Source organism: Nelumbo lutea, chromosome 3 (genome assembly GCF_056320005.1).
Source record: "Nelumbo lutea isolate HS-2025 chromosome 3, American lotus-T2T, whole genome shotgun sequence".
NCBI lineage: Eukaryota > Viridiplantae > Streptophyta > Magnoliopsida > Proteales > Nelumbonaceae > Nelumbo > Nelumbo lutea.
Genome location: NC_142686.1, coordinates 112727132 through 112732628, shown reverse-complemented (window position 1 = coordinate 112732628; position 5497 = coordinate 112727132). Strand labels below are relative to the sequence as shown.

Here is a 5497-nt window from a genome sequence, read left to right as displayed (position 1 = left end):
GGGACCCATTTAAATTTCCGAGCTCACATTGACGTGGTGTGGGACCCAATTACATCAGTAGACTCCCACTCCCTCCGAACATAATAATTTAAAAAAAAAAAAAAAAACACAAACAAAGAAGAAGAAGAAATACCACCGGTGGTCCGGCCTTTAAGCCTTAAACCATGGAGACCCCACCGAACGGATATCTCTCTCCTGAGATCTCTCTCCAACCAAGTCCTGACTCCTGAGATCTCTCGCTTAAGGGTTGTTTGGTTCCGTAACATTGGGTTGTCGTTGCTTTTTTTGTTGACCATTATCCAATACAAATTTGTGAGAAATATATTTTACCACAACATGATACTATTGTACCAAATACTTATTAGACCCTAGGGGTGTAAATGAATCGGATTAAATCCAATCTAATTCGCTTACATCCCTACTAGACCCTTATAAATTCATCTCCATTGCTGGATATTATGAATTCGTTAGTAATAGGTAGTTAGGTATGTCATTGTTATAGCATATTCTAACATAATCTGTATCAGTACATCTCAAATATGGTGAGTCTCATTGGTCAAACACCTATTTCAGTTGCATTTTTGGGAGAGGTCAACTTGAAATACCAAAAACCACATTCCAAAAGCCCTCCCAAATTGGTAGTAACGTTGGACTCCTCTTAAAAGGGGAATAAAATACGAGTAATCTATACTATTTATAAAAAGGCGAATGTCCCTTTTTTTTAGAAATTTCATTGAATGTTTTTTATCCTTATCTAAGCAAATAGCGGGCATAAAGAAGGCATATATGTTATTTAACCACTTGTGACGTGACCAAACAATATGAACTCGTTGGCAGGTACAAATGGAGATGATCCACAACTATTTCACATCAGATTCACATTCAAGGTCAACTTCGTTGTTTTACAAACTTTTTTTTAATTAATATAGTTTGTCAACGATTCAATGATTTTTTGATGTGAATGCATCTGTCTTTCCCACCTTTTCCCTTGTGTTATTTTCGTTTATTGTGTACTTTTAACCATATTTGTTCTTAACCAAAGAGGTCACTAAGACCCGGGGGATTGGAATAACACATAATGCCAATGTGAATTTTTTCTTTGTTTTACCAATGATCAATCAAAACCACCCACATAAATTTTTTCTTTGTTTTAGCAATGATCAATCAAAACTCAAGGCAGTTGAACCAGTTTAGTTGAATGTTCAGCTCAGATCTCCTAAAGGAGCTCTAAAAGCATTAATTCAGGAAATTCGGACCGGCTTAAACATGCTTTTATTTTTTAAGAAATTAAATACGCATTCAAGAAAACTACATCCCATAATCAATAAATCAATAATTATACGATTCTTTTACTTCATTGGATGTTAATAATTAAATAAAATTGTGATATATCTTTAATAATTGTTGCAAAGATTATAGCTTAAAAGCAACACATTTAAAGAAAAAAAAAAAGTTACCAAGTAGGGAGAGAGAGAGAGAGTTGAAATGCAATTTGAGTTGATGGGGTGTAAGTTTTCTCCATGTTGAGGAATGAGGACCAAAATGGTTAAGAATCTATTTGGCTTGTGGGAATAAGGGTTTGGAATCATATGGTCCACCCCAATTCTAACAGTTTGGTTGGGCGAAATTGGAGTTTTATTCCCATTCCTGGTGTAATGGCATTCCCCCATTTGAGAGATTGATTATTCACTCCCCTTCCTTGGGAAATGAGAATACATTCTAATTGATATTCTAATTCCAATATGAGCCAAACATGTAGAAGGATTAGACCATTCCAAACCCATATTCCGACAAACCAAATGGACCCTTAGGTTAGAAACCCACTGGATTAACAAATAACATTTTTTGGGTAATAAGAAAATAACAAGTACATGTGTCAAACTTAGTGGATAGAAAATAAAAAGAGAAACGTCCTATGTATCAAGTCTCCATGTTAGAACTTAAAAGTTACTACAAGCTAGCTTTAAAGCCAATTGACATTAAAAATCTTGATCTAACTCTAAGGCTCCAATTGCTTTGTGGAATGGGGATGAGAAAAAGTAAATATTCAAAAAATATTTATTTTTCTCATATTTGTTTTGAGGGAAAGAGTGGAATGGGATGAAAAAAATGTGATATGCAAGATTCCAAAATTATGGATTTGAGGTCGCACCAAAACAATGCGACTCCAAACTCGAGAAAATTCGAGTTTCCATCTTCTTCCTCCCTCCCCATGCTTCGTCCATTCGATTCCCTTTGAGAAAGTTGTTGGTTGATGAACATGATCCTAATCCCCCGTCGTCTTCCTCGTCCGAAACCAATGAACTTGAAGGGTTACCGCCCGATACTTACTGTATTGTGTTTGGACACCGAAACCGGTTCAAGCGTCGCCGGAGATGAAAGGAGATGGAAAATCGGCGGGAAGGATACCTTCGTTTTCTTGACTCCTTCCAATAGCAACTCTTCCAAGATGGAGAAAAAAGACGACAAACCTGAGAAGCCTAAGGTTTCGAAGGAAAGGAGAAACTCTACTGATGTCAATGATGTCAAGGTAGCTGGAAAATCGAAAACAAAGGGAGTCACCGAGGCAGTATCGGCTCATGAAATTCACTACGTGAAAAATAGAGCCTTAAAGGAGGGAGATCGGCGGAGATCATATCTTCCATACAGGCCCGATCTCATTGGGTTCTTTGCTAACGTGAACGGGTCGAGCAGAACTCTTCACCCGTTCTAAATTCTAATCTCTCTCCCCTCTTTCATTCTTTTCCGACTGCTTTTTCAGTTGTTTTATTTTTTTATTTATATTTTTCTGTAAGTAATTAGTGGTGGATAAATGGAAGTGTGATCAGGTATCCAACTGTGTTCTCTTTGATTTCTTTTCCTGGAGTCTGTAAATTTCAGTGACTTAAATTTTGCCTTTTTCTTTTTCTTTCTTAATTTTTCATTCGCAATCAAGAACGAATTTTTTTGTTTGTGTGAAAATTTCTTTCGTGATAAGCGAAGAGGAAGAAGGAAAATTGTAAATACGTAGAAACTATTGAAATTAGAATCCTTCCGTTCGTCTTGAATGGAGAAATGTGAACAATGCCATTTCAGAGGTGGGAGATGAAGGGGGTAGCCCTCGCCTCTGTTTGTATCGAACGAAGGAGGAAGGTGAACAATGCCATTTCTGTCTCTTTTTACACTTTTCCAATTCATCCCATCACATCTTTTCCCATCTCATTCAAATCTTTTCACAAACCAAAGGAGCATAAATGCCTTTCACCGAAAACAAAACAATAAGTCATTCATTTAAGCCATTTTAATGTTGTTCAGTTTTGTCCACAGGATAATCATGTGTTTGGCTTAGTATGGATCGTCTCATCCACAAAATATCATCAACAGAGATGATCCACACAGCAAAAATATAATTTATGGGCCCAAGCTATAGTGTGTATAACCCATGGATATAATTCAGTGCAATACACACCGCCTCAAACCACTTTCTATTTACAATTTGAAACCCCAAAACCCCTTCATTACAAATTCGTCATAGTTTCTTTTTAGCTTTTTTTCATTTTTCAAATATTTTTATCACCATTTTTGTTAATAAAAATTACTTTGTATTATTACATAAACTCATATTGTATACTCTTTATCCTCTAATATTTGGCATGTATGATAAATACATTTTTTTTTATTTATTGACAATTCTGCATTATTGTTTTATTTTTATCCATGATTATTTTGTATTATTATTCCAAATTATTTTGGACTAAAAATATAAGAATTTTTCATTCATAATTGATTGTACAAATTATCTCACAAGTAATATTAAGATGTATGTAACCAATTCCATACCACACCTACAAAAAGCTCTTATGTGTGGACAATTTTAATCCACACATTTTTGTCTATAGTAGTTACAGACAGTGTTGTCGTATGTATTGGTCCCTACCTCAACATGTGATGCGGACAAATCCACACCCCTCATTATCTTATCCACATTAAAATACAAGCTCCTAACAAACTCAAACTAGCCATCCACACCATACTCCATACCTGTAGAACACTCTTGTAGGTGTGAACAGGTTTAGTGGGTTTTCGACACCATGTCCATTGGTATTCTCCAATATTATAAGAGGAGTTCGGATATCATGGGTTTTGTCCCCAATAATTCGTGGATAGGTACCATCCCAAACTAATTTCTCAGCAACGCTTATTTTTCGTAGATGGTTCCAATACACCGGTGGACAAAAATAGGCATGTGATATCATTCATTGTTCTATCTTTTCTCCTTTGTTCGTGGCTAATAGAGCAAATACCCACTACCAACCACCACTCACGGATTTTCTTCACTTATTGCTTCTAGGGTTGTTTACGGGTCGGGTGGGGTTGGTTTATTGTGGTTTTTTTCAATCAATTTAACTTGGTTGGGTTACCTGATATAGAAATCGGAACCGACTCAGTGTTAAGCAAAATCGACCTGGTCAGTTTGAGTCGGGTTAGGTCGATTTCGGTTCTAAGTTCACCCCTGTGATAAAATCTTGCTAATTTTAAAAACAGTCATAAATTGAACATCATTTCAGCCATCTCCTATGATAAAATTTAAATGAAAAGTTAATCACAAAATTGTTCATTAATCACTATTCGCTAATCCAAAGTTTCTTGCAACCATTCAAAAACTAGGTGGCCTAATGGGCTTTGGAACTTCATGTTTGAACTAGGAACTAAGTTGTGTAAAAACCAAAACCGACCCGAATCATCGGTTTAGAATTTTGCACAACCTGAAACCAACTCGTGCTGATGAAAACCTAGCCGACTCGGGTTGGGTCGGTCCGGATTGGTCGGTTTAATCGGGTTGGACCTTCTTATGAACAACCCTAATTGCTTCCATTTTCTTTATATTTCAATTGTGGGTTTTTTTCCCTTTAAATATGAATTATCTCCGTCTCTCTCTCTCTCTCATTTTTGGTTTCCCTTCAACTATGAGTTTTATTTCACTCGTTTGCATTGTTCTTTTTATTTGTCTTACTATATTGGTATTGTTATTTCTTCTTCTTAAATGGTAATTAATTGTAATATTGGCACTAATATGTATGACCAATGGAAACAATATTTTGGTGCTATGTTTATGTGAACCAATGAAACCCTATAATTTGATGATATTCCTTTTAACTTTTTTAGCATAACTTATACTATTGTTATTGAAGTTTTAAATAATTTAATAATGCTTTACGATAATTTAATAAATGTGCCAATTTTTTGTTTTTTTAATTTATTTTTGTTAAAATAAAATCTTATTGGTTAATACGTATTTATCAATTATATTTCCAAATCATTTATCAATAATCACTCATTTACTCAATAGAGGCGAAGGTCATTAGGATTCTATCATCCAAGGTAAATGCTTAGAATCTTAGAGAGCTATTTTTCTTCCAATAATGAAATAAATGTAAAAACAGAAAAAAAAGAAGAGAATCGATCAAAATAAGACCATAGAGCAGTTTTAAGTGAATAATGGGTGTGTTGGGAAAAA

The 5497-nt window shown here is 35.0% G+C and overlaps 1 pseudogene; it reads left to right on the top strand.

The window, feature by feature from the left end:
- The first annotated feature begins 2115 nt into the window (after window positions 1-2115).
- LOC148867707 (uncharacterized) lies at window positions 2116-2836 on the top strand (annotated as a pseudogene).
- Window positions 2837-5497: the final 2661 nt, after the last annotated feature.